The sequence below is a fragment of the Argiope bruennichi genome, chromosome 11 (genome assembly GCF_947563725.1).
Source record: "Argiope bruennichi chromosome 11, qqArgBrue1.1, whole genome shotgun sequence".
In the NCBI taxonomy this organism is placed as follows: Eukaryota; Metazoa; Arthropoda; class Arachnida; order Araneae; family Araneidae; genus Argiope; species Argiope bruennichi.
The window spans coordinates 13,709,640-13,731,187 of NC_079161.1; the positions used below are offsets into that span (position 1 = coordinate 13,709,640).

Below are 21,548 nucleotides of genomic sequence, written 5' to 3' on the forward strand. Positions count from 1 at the left end.
GCCGGTGTCCTTGCATAGGGGTAGCGTATCTTCCCCGTGATCTGGGCGTCCCGGCTTCGAATTCCGGTTCGGGCATGGTTGTTCTTCATCTGTGTTCTATCTCTGAGGTGTGTGAATGCGCCCCCCTGCAAAAAGGGGTCTTGCAAGCGAATATGTATGAGTTTCATGAGCTAGAAGTCAGACTTCTGCCCTCGGGTGCTCAGGGGTCTTTACCCTCAGAAGCTACTGCACCTCCTTTCCGTGGCAACGCGGACACGGCATCATCATCATCATTTCATTTTTATAATCGTAGAATTTAATTCATAGACAGATGGTGCTTAACAGTAATGACATTGAAGCTACAAACATCTTACAAATTTCAAATACAAATTGCAAAAGCAATAAGTAGCGAAGGATTTTACAATAAGCGCAAGTGATAACTTTAAACTTTATTTTATTTTTTAAGTAAGATTTAAGTAATCGAAGATTATAGCCAGCATAATGTACTCCCTAGAACTTTCTAACATATTCTCTAATGAAAATAAATTTGTTTTTTAGACGCGTTTCTCCCCAACCGATTGAAACAAAACTCTGATACACAAACAACATTTGCAGTTACAAAATTACATACCAAATTTTACACGTTTAAGTCATTGATTTTATACGCGTCTGAATGTACAAACCGACAGACATTTCACCTCTCGTTGGATTTGGCTTAAAATTTGCTTGTTGGCAAAGCTATGGGAGGCCGCGGTGACCTGATGGTAAGGTCTCGGCTTGTGTGCCATAGGGTTTCAGGTTCTAGACCCAATTCTACCGAAGAACCGTCGTGTAAGGGGGTCTGTTGCACGTTAAATCCGTTATGCCAAACGTCCTCCCGCTGGTGTGGTGTGGTGTGGTGTGGAGAGGGGGGTGCCAGCGCAGGTGTCGTCCTCGTCATCTGACCGCGGTTCAAAATGACGAGGTCCCTCCCAAAATAGCCCTAGTGTTGCTTTACAACGGGACGTTAGTAAAACTAAACTAAACTGGCAAAGCTATGGATATTAAATCTGTGTACCAAATTTTATGCATCTAGCTCTATTCATTTTATAGTTATCTTGTTAACGTATATTTTAATAGCTAGACAGACAGATTTCCTCTGAAATGATTTTACACAAAATTTGTTTTAAATTTACTAATTTGATGTAAAGACCCTGTACCAAATTTCATCCTCCAGCTCAAAGTGTTTCTGAATTATCTTTTTCACAAGCACAGACATTTTCTAAAAAATTGTGTTTTTCGGACTCAGGAAGATCTGAAAAATAGAGATTCATAAAAAATAGGGAGTTCGAATCTTTTTGACGATTATTATACTTTCACTGTACTTCGCATACATGACCCAAGGGGGGGGGGGACCTCGTTTTTGAGGATGAGAACCTTCCGGCATGATAGTTGGTTCTTACCATTCTGTTGGGTACAGAAAAGGTGGCTACTCCTAAAGATGACAGGACATACTTCCCAAGGGAAGGATTGTACCGTGGCCGGTGATGTCTCTTAGGGATCAACCACAGTTTCCGCTGCGGTCCGGCTATCCAGATTTTTCCGCGTGCTTTCGGTCGGTTCGGAGTAGCCACTCAAAGGTTGCGTTTTAGATGTGTTTTTTCTCAACCGCTTGTTATCGTGTTTGCATGCTTTTGAAAGTATAGACCGACAAGCATTTCACCTCTCTTTCGATTCGGTACAAAAGTTTATAGATGACTACGCTAAGGATGTTAAATCTGTGAACCGAATTTTATGCATCTATTTCTCTTCGTTTATTTAGATATCTAAACTAACAGATTTCCTCTATAGATTTTACACAAAATTTAATAAAAGTATACAAATTTAGCGTAAAAATCATATACTAAATTTCAATTTGTATCAAAATGTTTACGAATTATCTTTATCACAGGCGCAGACATTTTCCAAAAAAAATGGGTTTTTTCCGAACTCGGTAAGTTCTAAAATATGGAGATTCATCATTCCCTTTTTTTGGCGATTACTGTACTTTCTCTATACTTCTCATATACTAGAAAATAAAAATGAGAAGAAATCAAATAATTTTAGCCGGTTCTATGAAAATCTAATATTGGAGCTTGACGCCTGACCTTCAGGCATTCCCTGAATATTCGTGTTGGAAATGGTTGTCAGTCTTTACACAAAATTAAAGGTCTAAAACAATTGTTACAAATTCTTTATTAGAGTTTGCGAACAGTTACAGGTAAGGATCATTTTACCACCCTTGATGAAGTTGATTTTTTGATTTAAGAAATTAAATCCAGATAATTCAATCATCTGCAACTTCCTCAACTGATTCAATCAACCTGCCAAACGTTGAATAAAGTTTATTTGGAAAATACTTTCACAACGTCGTGCAGCAGAAAGTCAAATGTTTGATCACGTGTTTCAGTCAAATGTTTCGTTATTTGCAGAGACATACATTTCTGCTACACCATGTGGTGAATGTTGGGTGTAGTTAAACTTGATGGAATATTTCACAGTTTGAGTGGACCAGTTGGTGGAGGAAAAGGGAGTTGCGGTTGTTGTTCCTGCAATGATGGCATGGACTTTATTATTTCATGGGTAAATGAATATAAATACCTAGTGTTAGTTCTTGGAACAAAATGAACCTCCAATACCATATAAAAAAAGTGTATCTTACCAAACTACATTAATGAATGTTAAACCCAACAATTTGATTCTTCGATTGCTATCAATTAGGTTCATGTTTCTGCTCTTTGAAGTATAGTGTATGGTTCCCAAATATGAGGAATCTCTTATGCAGGTTACATTAAGAAGTTGTAAGTTTTTCAAAATAAATAATTTATGCAGACTGTTAATCCACCCCTAACCCCAGTGCGTGAGAAGGAAGTTACTTTAAAATGGCCTTCAAATTGAACCTTCTTCGGAATTTATTAATTAAGTTCTTTGGAAGATTTATCCTAGATTCGCAACCAGTTGCTATAAAAACCAGCCGTTCCCAGTTCTAGAAAAAGACCTAAAGTATATACAGGATAATGCATATATAATCTAGGATAATGCATGTGAATTGCATAAGGATTGACCGCATCGTTGCCAATCTAGAGGATTAAAGTTTTGTTCAAAATTATTTCTGTTATGAATATATATAGTTACGGTGTGCTAGACGTATGAAACTTCTGGAAATTTTTCAACCTTAAAAATAATGAAAATTAAGGAAACCAGACCTTAATTGAAAGATAAGTAATTCCATTAAATCCATCTTTCTCCCATGAGTAGTTTTTTTTTTATAATTTCAATATCAAATTTAATCAATAAATTCCGGCATTAGAGCTTTATGAGCTCGCCAAAATTACATTGATTAAATTTAAAATATATTTCAAATCATGATGTGTCACGTTGTGTTGATTTGTCACTTTGCGGAACTCCAAAACTTCATGATGCTGCCATTGCCATACATATAAATAATGTCACGAATGTTCGAACCTCCCATCGGCTTCTGTACGAAGAGTGACAAACACTGGAACATCTGCCAACACGAATGATCAACGCTTAACATCGGAAACTTATAGGTCAACGAAACGACAATCTATCTAATGTCCAATATCGGAAAAAGTTCTTGCATGTTGTGACATCAACTTCAAAACAATCAATCCTGAAAGTAACGATTTTGAAGGCAAAGCTGAACCCTCTTTATTTATCAGAAACTAAACGAATTTCCAAAAAAAAAAAAAAAAAAGACCCTGGAAGTATCGAATGGTGCAGTGGGCATCATCAAAAAAGATTATTCATAAGAAACATTCTGCTCTCCCTCCCTATCGCAACAAAATATCGTTCGATAGTTCAATGTTGCTCTGCGATATTCTGAAGGCAATATAGTATTGTGAAAATATTGTAATAATATAATCATATTGTTACGAATACTTGATTCGGCTTCACAGCATAGTGGGTTCCATGGGAGATCCCAGAGCTTGGCAACAAACTGGGCGATCATTTGGCGACTGGCCACAAATTTGGCGACTTTGGCGCCAAAATAGATTATACCCGAAACATCGAGAATTTTCCCGATCCGTCCAGTAAGAACCGAGTTACGCCTCGAATGTTCCTAATTGTTTGAGAGGCTTCTAGCCCCGCCTCCTGAGACCTATAAAAGGATTGGCCCGCAGCTGCCGAGTAGTGGTGAACCAGTAGTCGAAGAGTGGTAGTCGGAAGCGACAGAAGAGAGTAGTTGTGAACCGGTGGTGAATTGAGGAGTCGTAAACCAGTGGAGTGCGAGAGTAGTCGGAACCGACGGTAAAGAACTGGCCTTCCAGAGATAAGCGGAGTAGCGGCGGAGTGAAGCTAGTGCTGAACTAAGCTATGTGCTACTGTCTGCAGTAGAATCTGTTGTATGCTGCACTTCTCGGCTGAAGATAATCGTCTTCTGTGCTGTATATAGTTGTCGTCTTTGTGCTGTCCTGTGTATCTTCGTGTAAATAAACGTCATTGTTTTATTTTCTACTGCCGCCTGGTGATTGAGCGTTCTTCACACCATATAACTTCCACTATCCAAACGAACCCCGAGAAATTTCGTAACAATATATTTTGTGTTAATGAGGTTACTATGAAATCTAAAGGAATTTCCAAGCAAAAATGGAAATATTTTACAAAAATCGCCGCTTAAAGCATAGTTACCGGTACTCTTATCGGTAAATTCCTTTCAGTTAATATTTGTTCCGTTTTTCTCTAATAGCAACAAAACCATTCAGATGTGTTTAAATTTCCATAATTACATTTGCATTTTAATTTAAATGGTACCTAATTTAGTTTAATTCTATTGTAGATAATTTTAAGAAAATCAAATAGAATATGTTATTACTAAAATCCATCGCAGAAACTCTTTAATGTTTTTTCAGTAATATTCGAAATCTCGCGTGCCTGGCATTTAATAAACTGTTAACAATCATATTACCCCTATCATTACTGTAATCGTTTCAATTAGAAATGCATTTTGGACAAACGATATATATTATTTTCTCGTGCCTCCCACCATCGATTATGCAATCGATGTTGGACAATCGATTACTTCGCTTTTCCTTTGTGTGAAAACTCAGTTCCTAATGATATTATCACGGTGATTCATTGTTTGATGAATGGCCTGAGCATCGATGCCATGCATTATCTCGTGACACGAGGCCTGATAAGGGACCTTGTCCACCCCATCCCATTCCGTGAGTTGACCGGATTTACGTCGGAAACATTTTTTGCGTGCCCACGCAACCTGAAACTTAAATCACTTCTCGACAAATGACGCTGTTAATGTATGCTGTTGCCATTTTGTGCTTGGTTTTATTCCCGTTAATCAATTAGTTTTCTGTCGTAATATTACTCCGCGATGATGAATATGTATTGCGTGGGCGTGTTCACTATAATAACATAAATTATTCATTTGATATAATAGCGATCATTAACTAAATGATATTGTTTGAATAAATTTAGGTCACCCTTTTCCAATGCTGGAAAAAATGTATTGTGTCAAAATTGTAATGAAACTTGTACTAATTTGCGCAGACTGAATGATTCAGTGGTAGAATGCTATGAATTGAAAGCGACAATTCGTATCTGACTGCAGGCAAGTTGCCTAAAAATTATTTTGCTATTTATTTACTCCTGCTATTTCTCGTTTGTTCTAGAAAGTTCTTATAATTTCTGTATATTTCTAAATCTTGAAGATTCGAATCATTTCGTCTTGTGGATAGAAACAGATGTAAGGTTTAGTTGCTTGAATAAAGTCTCGAGATGAGATTAGTGAATGGTATCTTTGTTGTTGTTGTAGTTGTTGTTTATAATGGCACTTGCCATGGACAAGCTCGCTGACAAAGTCAGCTATTTCAAGCCAAGGGAGCGTCTCTTGTTTTAGTAGCGCCAACTAGGGCCAATAGTACGTCTTAGCTACTCACACATCACATTCGCTTGCACAACCTCTTTTTACAGGGGGGGGGGCACATTCACACATTTCACAGATAGAACAGATGAAGAACAACCATGTCCGAACTGGAACTCGTACCCAGAACGCCCAAGTCACGGGGAAGACACGTTACCCCTATGCCAGGACACCGGCACGGTGTCTTTGACTTTAGTTAACACACGGTTTATTTACGCTAATTCATCTGCGATACAATATTTTTCGAAAAGACATTTCACATGGCAATATTTTTTGGCATTCTTTTTTTCTTATTTTGATGATTAATTTGTCATCAATCAATTGCAGTTTAATGGCAAAGGATTAATAATAAATTCGTTCTGCCCATCTATAGTTCTTGGAGATTCTCTGCAAATATCACGGAAATGTTAGGGCCCATATTTTGTGGCATGGGTTTTGCTATTAATGTATTATTTATTCTTCGTTACTAGTTAAGTTTTGTTGATTAGGATGATCTGCTTTTAATAATATTACATTTATGCAATTACATCTATGAATCTATGCATAATACATCTATGAGATTTGAAACGTTGACGTAGAATCGCTCTTATTTCTTTTTGTCGAATGGCAACGTTCAAACATAAACAACCCATAAGACAAATTGCAAACCGATTCATTCAAGTTTTGTACAGTTACATTGAATTTAGTGCTTCGATCAGCTAATGAATGGACTTGCAAAATATTGTTAGAAATGCTCTGGAGAAGGTTCATCGAATTACTAAAAGGTACAGTCAGTCACAGGGAAGAAGATACAAGATAAATGATGAAATAGGCTTCAATCAGAAAGTTTAATTGAATTGAAAAATAAGACTTCAACGTCAACAAATGGTTAATCGCCATGATTTGTTTTTGTAAATTATGTTCATTTCTATATAACAAAAATCTTACAATATTAATAATATATTTAATGGCAATCTTAGGATAATACAAAAATAGTCTTTGTATTATCCTAACTTCTATTTTGAGAACAAAGCTTCGTTTAATATTTGTCCACGGTGGTTTGGTGGCAAGATCTTGGCTTTGGAACTGGAGGTTTTTCACGTCCGAGATTTGATTCCATTAAAGAGCCATCATGTAAGCGGTTCTGGTGAACGGTAAATCCGTCGGGACCGAATGTCCTTCTGCTGCTGTGGTGTAGAAGTTTGGAGAGGTGCCGTCTCATCATCTGACGACGGTTCAAAATGACGATGTCCGTCCCAAAAGAGCCCTACATTTGCTTTAAAACGGGATGTTAATATGATTAAACTAATTAAACTAAACCAAACTAACCTCGTTTAATAGTTGATGCTATACCTATTCTAAAACCTCCTTGTATTGGATAGAAGCAAGTTTTGCGCATATGCGAGATCCTCACATCTAAAAATTGTTAAAATTTATTTAGATGTTTTTTCAGTACATTTCATTTAATTGAATTAAAAAGAATGGAATATTTATGAGAAATTTCGGAATTTTTATGCACAGTAATATAAAAAAATTCTCTAAAATGAGCAAAAGAAAAGTCTGGATGCCGGATACGTATTCGAAATGACGGCCTTCGAAAAAAGTCGAAATACCCTCTCGATTATACCAGCATATGACAAACTCTTTGAGGGTCTCTCCAGATTTAAGATTCAAAGTATTACATTTTAATGATGTTAATTTCATTGCTATAAAACCGTTCCCTTAACTTTAATAATATATTTAATTTGATACACTGACTGTGACAATGTTTTAAACGCTTGGAGGAAATTCAAACTCATCTATCAAAGCATTCAATCATGCGTTTTTGCTAATTATTGACTACATAATAATATTTTCATTCCAATTTTATTTCAATATATATGTTACCGTTAAAGTATATAATGCAGTTATTTCACAGAATACCTAGTTATTCCATGAAATAACTGATCGTGTCCGTTAAAGTGTGTAATATGTTATTCATTTGACACTTTAACTAGTTATTCTATGAAATAACTAGGTATTCTATAAATTAACTCATGAGACAGTTAAAGTATAAAATAAGCAATTTATTTAAAATGAAATTAAACTAATGATAGACAGTTAAAATGAGAAAGAAGCAATTTATCTCATTTATGCAGCGTATAAATGGTATTTATGGAAACGTACCATAAAATCATTTGTTACAACAAGGATTACTAAAATGACACTCGGAATGACAAAGAACATTATTTCTAAAACAAAAACATTTTTTGTTGACACACTGGGTTTTACACGAACATTTTTTAAATCCCTGACCAGTACCTAAACTTTGAGCTGTAGTTCATAAATGCAGTAGGGGTGGAAGGTAAATGTATTTGCCGTGCGAGATATATGATATAGATTATTTTACACTTTAACGGGCTGCAGATCGTTATTCTATGAAATAACTAGTTAAACCATGAAATACAAGAGAGTTTTACACTTTAACAGACACGATCAGTTATTTCATGGAATAACTAGGTATTCTATAAAATAATGGATTTCATACTTTAACGGTAACATATATATATATATACACTTTTTAATTTGCAATATATGATATAATCGAATTCATGTTCAGTCATAATGAATAACAGGGTGAAATGTTTTTTTTTTTAATGTGCATTCTATATTATTCATTTAACAATTTAAAACGTCAGTAATCTGAGAAAAAAACTGATCGCCAAATATTGCTAATTTATATTTGTATGCATAAATAAAAACGCAATTCTTGTTAAAAAAATATAAGAATTTATTGGACAACACTTGTTGCTTTCCTTAGAAAAGTTGGGCCGCTGTGGCCTTGAGGTAAGGTCTCCACCGAAGAACCGTCCACCCGATTTCACAGAAGAACCGTCGTGTAAGGGGGTCTGTTGCACGTTAAATCCGTCAGGGCCAAACGTCAGCCCACTGGTGTGGTGTGGAGAGGGGAATGCCAGCTTAGGTGTCGTCCTCGACATCTGACGGTGGTTCAAAATGACGAGGTTCGTCCGAAAATAGCCCTAGTGTTGCTTTACAACAGGGCGTTAATATAACTAAACTAAGACTTAGAAAAGTTCATTTGGAAGTTACTATAGAAATAGTTACTGGCATATCTTTATATCCCATTCTTAAGGAATTAGAAATTCTGATGTTTCTGGCGTCAGTTTCAAAAACTTTTACACGAGACCGTCTTAAATTCAAAAGAATAATTTTCAGAGTGGTAGTGAATTATAGGATGTATCACAAAGTTTGTGGGAAAATAACAAAAAATGTGCCATTTTTTTCGACGTCGCATAGTAGTTTCGACAAATAATAAAGACGAATATGCATGTCTTTCTCTGTTTGTGTGCTGACTTTCTACAGACAAGACCGTTTAGCTTACAGCTGTAGAATTTGGAACATATATTCCTTCGAGAGTCAGAATATGCACTTCGGTGCTTTTCGAAATTTTAATTACAATTTTGTTTAATTAAGTATTTAGTAGAAATTGGACATATTTCCGCTATAACTTCCGAGGACATTCTTGCTTAAAAATGGACTATACACTGTTGTAAAATTCAAGAAATTTTCTTTTTAATGAAACTAATTTAATAATCATTAAAAAATGATTGATCATTTTTTTATATTATTTGGACTTTACTCTATTTACAGATCTATAATTTGAACAACGCTGTATTACTAAAGGATCTTAAATCGAAATTCATCAACATCTGTAGTTGTGTGGTCGTTTGTTAAAGATATTTTGTTTCTACACATTTTCTAATTTTTTTACTCAACATTGTAATGTATCGAGTAATTCTCGGAAATTCTATATTTAGAGATATCAGTTTAACTATCATAATCTTTTTCCTGAATTTTCTCAATAATTAGAAAATAAATGCTTATTTGTAGCTCCTTTTGTCGACTAGATAGATTATCGAAAATAACGTTAACGTTTACTTTCAGTTAAATCTTTTATTCAATATTTAATGTTCACGATTATTCCTAGGATATTTTTCATTATTAAATTGTGACAGACATCAAAGCTGCATTTCTTATAGCCTTGCACCTACTCTATTAACTGTTATATGAACCGTTTTAAGAGTGAAATCCTTTGGCATCATGATACTTTTAAATCTATAACTATCCGTGTAATCTATTATCTAATTTTTGTGAGTGCCGCTGTGGCCTGGTAGTAAGGTCCCTGCTTCGGCACCGGAGGGTTTCAGGTTTGAGACCCGATTCAACCAAAGAACCGCCGTGCAAGCGAATCTGGTATACATTAAATCCGTCAAGGCCAAACGTCCTCCCGCAGATGTGCTGTGGAAGCTTGGAGAGGTGGGTACCAGCTCAAGTGTCATCTTCGTCATCTGACCACGGTATAAAATTAAGAGGGCGGTCCCAAAATAGCCCTAGTGTTGCTTTCAAACGGGACATCATTATATCTAAAGTAAACTAATATAATTTTTGCATTATTGTAACTTCACTTTCTTTTTCCACATCAATAATGAAATATATTTTCGGGAGCTAGTGTGGCAAAATTACAAAAATCTCGCTTGATTTTTAAATAAATAAAATCTTCAAACACTGCTCTGAAGTGCTCATTTTCACACTCTGAAGTACGCATGCGCCCAGTTTGGTAGTTCTAGTTCAAAAGTCAACAACTGTAGAGCGCCAACGAGCACACATTCTTTATTGGTAATAGAGATTATTTACATTTTTAATCGAGCTACCAGATGAATTAAGTTTTGCTTCTAGTAAAAAGACTCTACAAAGTGTAATAATCTCTGTCAAGCAATTTTATCTTGGTATCGTCAATAGCACACAGTATTCGCATGCAGGTATTATTTTCTCGTAGCTAAATAACGGCATTATTCGCCTGGAAAATAGCTGCAATTTGACTGCTGCCATCTGTTTTGAATTAATGATAATTGCCATAAAAGAGACGTAAAAAGCGAGACAATGCTTTTAACTTCATCTCAATTATCGTTTGGCCTTTTAAACAACGGAGCGTTTCATGTCCCTCGTGTATTGTTCGAGATTCAGAAGGTTGCAATGCATTAATTAATGAGAAAATGTTTTATTTATTTAATCGTTCATTTTGGGTTCAGTACTGTTCGTAATTCGGGAGCTAAAATGAAATTAAATGTTCCCCGGAGAAGTCTAATTTTCTAAAAACAAATGTTGAATTTAATGGTTTAGTTTTGTGCTTGTTAATTGCGACTATTCAACTAATTTGCAGATCGTTTTGTTCGTGTTTTATCCCTGAACCATAATAAGTTAAACAATTTATAGGACGAAAGGGCATTACTGCCTATCCTATCTCCTGGGCTGTTATCTTTATTTAATATCGATTCTTGCCAAATATATTATATTTATAAATTTTATACATACATTGTTGACAATTGCTAAGAAACAAGTGATTTTTGCAAAATTGCGTCTCAGACAACTGACCAATAAAAGTAAATTCAAGTTGAAAGGGCGTGGTAGACCAGGACTCGTTATCTGTATAAAAGACATTGCATGCAAGCTCATGATTCATACGAAAATTCATGCCGTTTGATGTTTGACCGAAAGTAGTGCAGGATGTTATAAAAGTTTTTTCTCTGAAATTCTATTTGGTTCTTGCAATAATTAAGAGCAAAATATCAGAAAGACATCATCTGAGGGCCTACGATCGTGGACGAGCAGTTGGACGACTGGAAGCAGGTCAAAGTGTCACCACTGTAGCTGCTGCAACGGGTGTGTCAGAGTGTCATCTCACGATCAAAGAAGGCCTCTGAATGTGGAAATGCATTGCAAAATCATGCCGGGGGTTGTGGAAGAAACGCCACACCTTTAGAGGATCGTTAAATATCCCTAGTGGCAAAAAGGAGCAGAAATTTAACTCCTGGCCAGATAGCTGCAAACCTTGCAACAGCTACCGGTACGCATGTTTCTGCAAGAACCATCTCACGACGATTAAATCAAGGTGGTTTGTATGCACGGAAGCCCGTTCGTTGCATCCCGCTTCAATCATGCCGTCATCGTGAGAGATTACTCTGGTGTAAGAAACTTATTGGCTGGCATATCCAAAATTGGTCTATAGTGATGTTCTCAGACGAATCTCGTTTCAGTGTGACAAGTGATTCTGGCCACCAATTACTGTGGAGAGAGCGTGGAACACGTTATGCACAACAATTTGTTAGTGAACGTGATCGGTACGGCCCGGGCGTGATGGTGTGGGCAGGCACCAACACCAACACCGCTTCACATCTTTGAGCGAGGAAGCTTTACATCCCAACGGTATTGCAGAGAGGTTATTCTGGATCATGTTCGTCTTTTTAGAAAGGCTGTAAGTCCAGACTTTTTGTTTATGGACGATAATTCGAGGCCACACAGAAGCATTGAGGTATCGAACACACTGCAAAGTGAAAATATTGTCCTATGCAATGGCCTGCTTACTCTCCCGACCTAAATCCCATTGAACATGCCTGGGATGCTCGTTTTTCCCAAAGAACCATCCCTCTCCGAACAGTGTAAGAGCTCAAAATGGCCTTGAGAGAGGAGTGGGACAATATCCCCCAAGAACTCCTCGATAGTTTAGTGGAGAGCATGGAGAACAGATGCAAAATGTGCTTCAGTGTCCGTGGTCATCACACATCTTACTAAGGTACTCATGCCTGCATCATTCTGACCTGAAGATCAATTTTGTGGTGATGTCTGGAAATCATCCAAGGAGCATCTTTTTTTATATTTAAGTTTTTAATTCTTAGATGTGCCTATATTTGCACCATTTTGCACTATAATAAATGCACATATGTACTTAGTTCCATTTCTTCAATCATTGTATATACTTAATTATTCCGAAAACCGTAACTGTGCCTTAGCAATTGTCAAGCAGTGTATATGTAAAGATATTTTGGTATCTAATTTAATATAAATTAATTTCCTAACTTTTTGCCTAATTAGCCGGAAATCCCATGTTATATAAGGCTAGTGATCATTTGTTTCGTCCCTTCCTTACTTCTGCTTTTGTGCCGAACTGTTCTGGACGTGCCTTGTCCGCGTTACTGCTCGTAAATAATTTTGCCTTCCCGGGAGGGATTTTAAAGAGAATTACAAAATCCAAAGCGTTGTCTTTGTCTTCAAACCTGCCTCCTACTTTTCAGAAATATGCTTATATATCTTAATATATATAAATTACGTGTCACGTTGTTTGTCCGCGATGGACTCCTAAACTACTTAACCGATTTTAATCAAATTTGCACACCGTGTGCACTTTGATCTAACTTAAAAGATAAGATAGCCCTTTTTTGAATTTTTAATTAGAATTTTAATTATTAATTAAAAACTAACTTTCCCGCCAAAAAAATCTTTTCATTTTCCCCACCGCCAAATGAGTGTGGCTTCAGTTTTTTTTTCCCAACAGTCATGAGGCTAGGCTTAAGATTTTTCGGATGATTAGTTGAAACGATTCTATTTATTTTCTTAATGTTTGATGCATTTAAAATTAAACATTGTTAATGAATCGATCTTTCAGATTCATTCTTAAGTACTTTTGAATTAAAATAAAACAGAATAAAGGAAATTAAAAATTTCTAATCTGCATAGCGTTACCCCAACTGGCGTAGAAAAACTCATGCATTTGCCTTACCGTAACTGGCGTTGAAAATTCACGCATGCGCATTGTGTTCTGATTGTTGACATGGCACCCATTATCAACGGATGATTTAAATTATTTTTAGGTTAGTTGCATGTTTTTGTAATTAAATTGTATTTATGTTAGTTATATATTTTTTGTATACGCTTATAGTTTTAAGTACATCGTTTTTTTTTAACCTGTTTTCAACCGATTATTTTAAAAGATTCGTTTTATTTTCTTAGTGTTTGATGCATTTAAAATTAAACATTGTTAATTAATCGTTCTGGTCATAATGAATCTGAGAATATTTTGTTGACAAATTCTTGAAATATTACATAAATTAGGAAAGATATTCTTTAGTGCCCATAAAGTTTAAACGCTCAGTGACTGTTTTCAGTAATCATATTACAAAAAAATACTTTGTTTCAGCAAAAAATATTATTATATTAATTGCAGATTAATCCTTTCCTCTTTAATTTATAGTATAAATTCTACGGGAACTAACAGAAAATTAGAAACATACATATTACGTTATGACTGAAGGCGTTTATAATATTATGAGAGAATTATATGACTATCAAAATTTGAAGTTTTAAAATATTTTGATGAAGAAGCTATTAAAGAAGGAATTGCATAAAATATTTAATTATTAAAATTTTAACGAACATTAAGATTGGTGAACCGGCTGGTCGCCAAAGGCGGCTAGTATATATATATATATCCTTTAATAAATGACTTAAATTTTTTTTAAATTCAAAACATTTACAGTAAAATTTTACAAATAATTTCGATGTCAGGAAGGAGGATTTTTGACACTTATTATAATAGTAAAATAATTTTCATTTCACAAAATATAATTAAAAGTATTCAAATTTTCAGAAAATTATATAAAAAAAAGTAAGAACTATTTCAAATAAAGCGCAGGAACTTAAATTTATCGTTAGAAATGCTTGCAAACTGGTACTTGAAAATTAGCGAGATCGATTGTTAAAATTGGAAGCTCCGGTAACTTTTGATTTTGTGATATCTCACGAAACTTTAAGGGGTTGTAGTAAGTTGCGGATGAGGACAGGCAACCATTGATGACGTAATTGGAGGGTCAAGACCTGCACATATAAATAATTTTTTTTCGAAATCGATATATTGATATTACGCCTTGAGATCTCTGCAGACGATTTTCCCCATAAAAACTATACAATAAAGTAGTGTTTTCAAAACTTCTAGCAAAACTGGAAGATCGATGAAGGTATTCAATCGCTGATGACATATCTTGAAGTCATAAGCTTCCTGTCCAGCTTTCCCGCCTGTCAGGAAATGAATCGCCAAACACCTCACCAAGATTGGCACGATCGATTCAGTAAAATTCATGCCAAAAGTGAATATTTAGTAACTATTGCATGCCAGTGCCTCGTATAGGCGTTCTCTGGCTGTAAGTTCCTTAGAGAGTATGCAAGAAAGTTTGGGGAAGAACCACTTCCACTGTTGTTTTGTCATATATGAAGCTTAAGAAAAGTATTTTAGACCTCCATAAGTTCGAGAAACACATTTTTGTCAGAAGTATCTGTCTGCGATAAAGATGTTAAAAGAAGTTAAGACTAGACGGATGAAATCTGGTGAACAGTTTTAATACCAATTATGTAGGTTTAAAATGAATAAAATCCTTTCAGAGGAAATCTGCCTGTATATAAGTTGATACAATTACAAACCAAAGCAGGTTAAATCATTAAAATTCGTTGCATCTATTTAACATCTTACAGAGCAGACGCCCTTCAAAATGTGAGCTAAATTCAATAAGGGATTGATCGTCTGTCTGTCTGTACTTTCAGAAGCATGCGGACGCGATAGCTCGAAAACGCAATGAGTGAAATATATCAAGTTTAGTACATGATTTTGTGACTACAAGTGCAGTTTTATGTCAAAATTTTTGTTTCAATTGGTTGAGAAAAATGTATTTAAAACATACATTCAATTTTCGGATGCTTTTGACCTCATGCCAGGAATGAATCGCCAAAAAAACTCGCCAAGGGTGGCACGATAGATTCAGTAAAATGATACATTCCCGCCTGTGGTTAATATTTCCTAACTACATAATTCCATTATAATTAGGGATTGCAATACCGGACCAAAATTTCAATACCGGTATTCGGTATTTTTTAGATCTTAATACCGGGATACCGGTTTTAATCCCGGTATTAGAAATTTTAGAAAAAGAAAGAAAACACAGGTGTTTCTTTTTTTTATTTGCAAGTTTTATTAGAAAGGGTAAATATCACAAAAATAATTTATTACTTATAAATTATAACAGTATATAAAGAATCACAAAAAACGTAAAGGAACAACTTATTTATTTAAATCACAAAGAATTGTAAATATCACTATTCAGTCTGTGGTACTAATCCAAATTTTTGAAATGTGATCTTAAAAAAACATAATGCATCAATTGTACTGTCATTAAGCCTGAAAAGTAATTTTGTGCAAAAATTACTAGCTGTCGAAAACGCTGTTTTGGCATCTACAATAGTTAGTGGTACTGTTAGCAATGCGCGATATACTTTTTCCATGTATTTACCTCTAAATCCCTTATCTTCAAATAAATCGATTTCTTATCGGATGGTTTTGGATATAACTGATTTCTGTATTGTATTTTGGTTCGTTGAAATTTTCTTATTTATTGCTAATTCTAATTTTTGTTCAAGAGACAATTCCTTTTCACTATCGACATGAGTATCATCATAATCTTCCATAACTGAACCGAATTCTTTTGAATGTGGATAGGTTTGTGGGTAAAAAATGTTAAGAAAATTTATTATAAACTGATTTGAATTGGTTATTTTCTTTTCTTCTTTTTCATTTTCATTTTTAAAATCATTATAATTATGTAAATACCATAAGACATTTTCTATTTCGATATGCCTTTCTTCTGTGCGATTTTTCAATGTAATATATAATCTTAAGATAGTGATGAGTGCTGTTAGGAGTAAACGGTTCCAACGTGTTTTAAAATCTAATATTAACATATATTCTATTTTATTTTCAGTTAGTATGTATTTTAGTAATATGTCATCTTTTATAGGGGAACGTTTAAATATCTTAACAATTTTTTGAACTTTATTAATTATAGGAAGCAATTTTTGATGGTTAATATTTCATCCTCATTAGCAATATCTTCTTCAACACTTACATTGTCATTATCTTCATTGTCAATATCACTCTCACTCTTACTCTCTTCAAAGTTGGAATCCGAAATTTCTATATCCACAGTATTTGGATTCTTCTTTTCTTTATTTTTTTGGTACAATACATCTATTACTCCTAACTGAATTCCATGTGCATAGCACAATTGCTGATTTGCACCCATCAACTTTCCAACTTTTTTCATAACTGTTGCTCCATCAGTCATTATGGATACAATTTATTCTTTCAGGGATAATTCATGTTTCTCTAATTTAGATTAAAGCAATTAATGAAGGCATTAATTAGTTAACTAATTTCGCCCTTTAGGGATACATAAAAACAAAAACGTATACTATTTTGCTATGTTGGTGATCCCTGAACATATAGTGAAGACAATTTTAAAAATGTCTAGTAAATACCGAAAAACCGGTATTTAAACTTGTGAATACCGGTATTACAAAATTGTACAAATGGCTCAAAATACCGGTATTCGGTATTCCGGTATTGCAATCCCTAATTATAATGAGTCATCACATTGAAGGCAGAAGCAGATTCGCCGTGCGCTTTATTTTGAATTATTTCGTTTTCGTTTGCCTTTGCCATATAAGGCATTCTATAATATAATATCTTTATATTAAAATATTTTGGGGGAGATTACTGGTTTGCTTACATTTTTGCGTTTGTTCCCATCTGCCTAGGTCTTTGGATTTCGGAATTATCTTCTCCATAAACCACTCCTTATTTATCTATTTAAAAATTAATAAATAAAATTAAAATTTCTTATGTTGTTGTGGCTATGCATACAGTGCTAGTGCAAAGGATTAGAGTCCTCCAAATAATGCCTTGGTGACAAGATCTGCAAGTTCTGGAGCCTATGAAGGATTTCGATTGGGGGTGCTCCAAGTTAAAAGAGGGAACCTATAATGGCCTGGCAGTCAAAAAAATGATCTGGAGTTAGTTCCGAATGGGGACAGTACTTGCAGATGGGATAGGAGTTTTTAGTGGTTCGTGAGATCTTCATGCCTTTAAAATGTCCAGTACGTAGCCTAGCTATTGTAGAGGAAAGGTTTCTTGGGCAGTTCAGATCGGGGATTGTTGCCTTGCTAAGATGCTGGTTGTAGATCCTTCGCCTGGTGGCAGCATTCGCATCTGCACAGGTGACTACTCGAGGTGGGTCTTCGTCGCGTGCTTCCTTTGCAAGGGCATCTGCACATTCATTCCCCTTGATTCCAACATGAGCTGGGATCCACTGGAGAGTGCAAGGTATATTTAGTAAATGGAGAAGGGTATTAATTTCTTGCGTTATGGTTGTTTTACCGTTATTTATAGCTTCGAGTGCTGATTTTGAGTCTGAGAAAATCAATTTCTTTTATTGAGTCATTTAGAGAAATACAGCGAAAATTTTTACATAATATGCCGAAATTTTTTTATGTATACATAAAATGCCAATAAAATAATATGACCTTAAAGAGACCAAGAAGAAATTCATATTTTAACTTTTCTTTGTGTTGCTATTATTTTGAATTTATTATTCATCGCATGTTATAGAATTTTCAATGAGACGTCTATCAAAGGCAAACTTCCTATTTAAAAGAAATTTACATTTTACTTCCTTAGCTAAATAGTGACCATTTCTTTTACAGCTTTGTTTTACAAATCGCTATGTTTCAACTAACATACGTCACATAACTAACATATGCCATAGATTTTGAAAAAAAGCCATTGATATTTTTTTTATTTTTTTAAGTAATACAAGAAATAAGAAAGTAATCATAAATTCTCTGATATTTTATTATCATCAAAGAAACGTTTTAATCAATTACTGTAAAAATAGTTTGTTTAGTTGGCTTTCTACCAAGGTATTTTGATCATTTTTCCTTAAAGGAATAATTTCTTTTCCTTCGAAATCTTCCTGTCATATGAGAACATGGTGTTGTTTTGTTTTGAGGTATTTGAAGCCTCAAAATGCATGGGCTGAAAACTGGCGATTTATCGCTTTTAAAGCATCATTTTTTTTTCGCATTTAGGGTTATTAGAAAAAAGATAAAGGAACACATTTGGCGACTTATCGCCAACAAAATGTTACAACTTGATGGGAATGCCCGCCAGATCCCCGATTCTCCTGCCCAGCCAATAGTGCAGGATCGTCAGAAGTTATCGCCCAAAGCAGCACAGAGAAGAAAATTGGGAATAAGCACGCAACAGCGAGAGGAGATATCGAAAATTATTATTATTATTATTTTTTTTTTTAATTTTCGATTTTTGTTGCTGCCAAAAGTTTTTATTGCTGGAAATTTAGAGATGGTGGGAAAGAGAAAGAAACATCCCTTTTCTAAAATTTGACGACTGTCTAGTACAATAATCACATGAACATTCCAAACCAGTTTAGACAGGATTTTCGAAAAAAAAAATCTGAATTTGAGATAAAGTTTTGGAGCTCGAATGATTATAACTTGGGGGAAAAACCCATCGTTTTTCTAAATATCGAGATCATTATCTGATAGTCTCGTGATCATTTCAAACCGGTGTAAACTTCTTAATGACTTAAATTAATTAAGACAAACGATGACATAAAAATACTAATGTTCTCACATGATAACTTAAAATTTTGCGATAGCAGATTTCAATCATATATATATATAATATTATTTATCTTAATCTTCCTGTTCTTTAAGAAAATTAAAGGAAATCTATGCTTCGAATTAAATTGAACCGTATATGTTTCAAATAAATGATAAATAAAAATTCAGTTTATTGGCACAAAATGTGTCGCTTTTCCAGCAATTAAATTTGAAACAACGAAGTAATAATGAACAATTTTTTCGACCTTTTATCCTCTTTTGCCCGTGAAACTTTCAAAACAATTTCCATGCCATCACATGACGGAAATTTGCCAGGAAGTGTACTCCAAAGCGAACGCAACATTTTTTGGCAGTTCTGTCAGCACGTGACCACTCAACCCAGCAGGTGCTTTTACGGAAGCAGGAGAAAAACAAAACATCGGATAGCATCAGCGATGAAGCTAATGGATAAACAAAACTTCCGGTATCATAACAACAATAAGTTTTTATCTAGACCCCCCTCTGTTTATTAAAAGATATCGCCAGTCTTTCCTGTTCGGTTGCTTAATGAAGATATCTACCGGGAGATAGGTTCTTCTTCGCCATCTTTTTTATTGGCGAGATGCCAATATTCGCTCGAGACTAGATTGAATTTCTGGGAAAATATTTGGAGGGATTTCCGGATATAAAGTATCTGACACATAAACCAATATATCTATCAGGAAGTAGACCACCTGTTAAAGAGAACTGGAGTTTACTTATATGTAAAGATTGTATTTCCAGTGCCCCCTTGATTATGTGAGCTTCATTTCATAGATATTTTATTTACTTTTAAATATTATACTACGCAATATCATTTCAGAATTTATTTTCCTGATATTTCTTTCAGTTTCTAAAATTTTAGTAAATTTAATCATTTCAGATATTCATTGAGCAATTTCTGATTTGATGAAACAATTACGCAAAAATGGATATCTGAACGCCATTTATTAACAACCGAAACCACTTTGACCTGTTTTTGTTTCCTTGTGTATGAAGTATAAAATAATTGAAACAATAAAAAAATCAAAACAGAGATTTTGACGAATTTTTAAGCTTGGGACATTGCGTCCAGACATCTATTTTTGAAATTATGTCTGACACTATCACGATAATTGTAGATTTCTATCTCATTTTAGAAGAAATCCCAAGACAGACAGTTTGGGTATCTGGTTGTTTAAATTATTGAAATTGCAGTTCCATATATCGAGTTGGAAATATGAAATTTCAGAATATTCGAATGACAGTTCCATATACCAAGAATTAAAATATTCAAAGTGAAAATATATATTTGCCTTCCAAAGTAAGAAAAATATGTTAATGGCTGTTAATGAGCATATTTTTTCAACATCAATTCACTTTTTTCTTTAAAAGATAAAGATTTTTCACTATTCCTAATAATATATTTTTATTAATTTGGGACAAAGAGAATAATGGAGATCTTACACAAATTATTAGATACAAAAAATATGCAGCTTTAGCCTTTTTTATTCTCCTTCTTCTTCTTACGGACGCATTTCTTAAATCAAATTTTAATACCTGCACTTTTTTTTATTAATTCATACTTTTACCTTGTGCTGTTATTACTTTCTGCATCAACAGACCATGATACATTTAATAGCGACATTTATTATTTTTATGTGTGTCTTTAACGTGAGTAAATATCAAGGTTTCCAAATTCATACTTTGTTTTACTTCAAATATTGACATTCACTTCGTTTAAGGAACGCTTATTTTAAAAATAAATATTTATTTTTAAAGAAAATTAAATAATTGTTTTATAAGCATTTAGTATCAGTAATCCAATGCAAAATAAGAGATTAAAATATAATTGCTATAATCAAAAAATATATAATAATAATTTGAAAATTAAAAAAAAATTATTTAATGTTACTGTACGTATGAAAGAAACAAGTATACATTTTATTTGTTATTAATTTTTATTTAAATGTAAAGAAAAAATTTATAAGAAATTAAAACGAAATGAATACATATTACATTGAATACTTTCTATTCTATTACTTATGGTTCTTAAAACTATCCATCGTTTGAGAAAGAAGAAAATTGAATTTGAAATATGTTACCGCTTAATGACAAAGCATTGTCTGAATTAGCATTAAATACTTCGATCAATTACTTTTTTAAATTTAACAACGTTTGTCATTATTAATTTTCATAACTATATTCGAAAAAATCTTTATTTCCTTCCCTTGTCATAAATATGTTTTGAATTCTTATTATAATGCAGAAGTTTAATTGAAAATTTATTTAAAAACATAGAATGTATAACCTT

The 21,548-nt window shown here is 34.0% G+C and overlaps 1 protein-coding gene across 1 annotated transcript in view; it reads left to right on the forward strand.

Moving 5' to 3' along the window:
* The window catches only part of LOC129957325 (potassium channel subfamily T member 2-like), a gene marked incomplete at its 5' end in the record, with an annotated part of 365,616 nt that overhangs the window by 184,136 nt on the left and 159,932 nt on the right, over positions 1–21,548 (forward strand). The window lies entirely within an intron of this gene.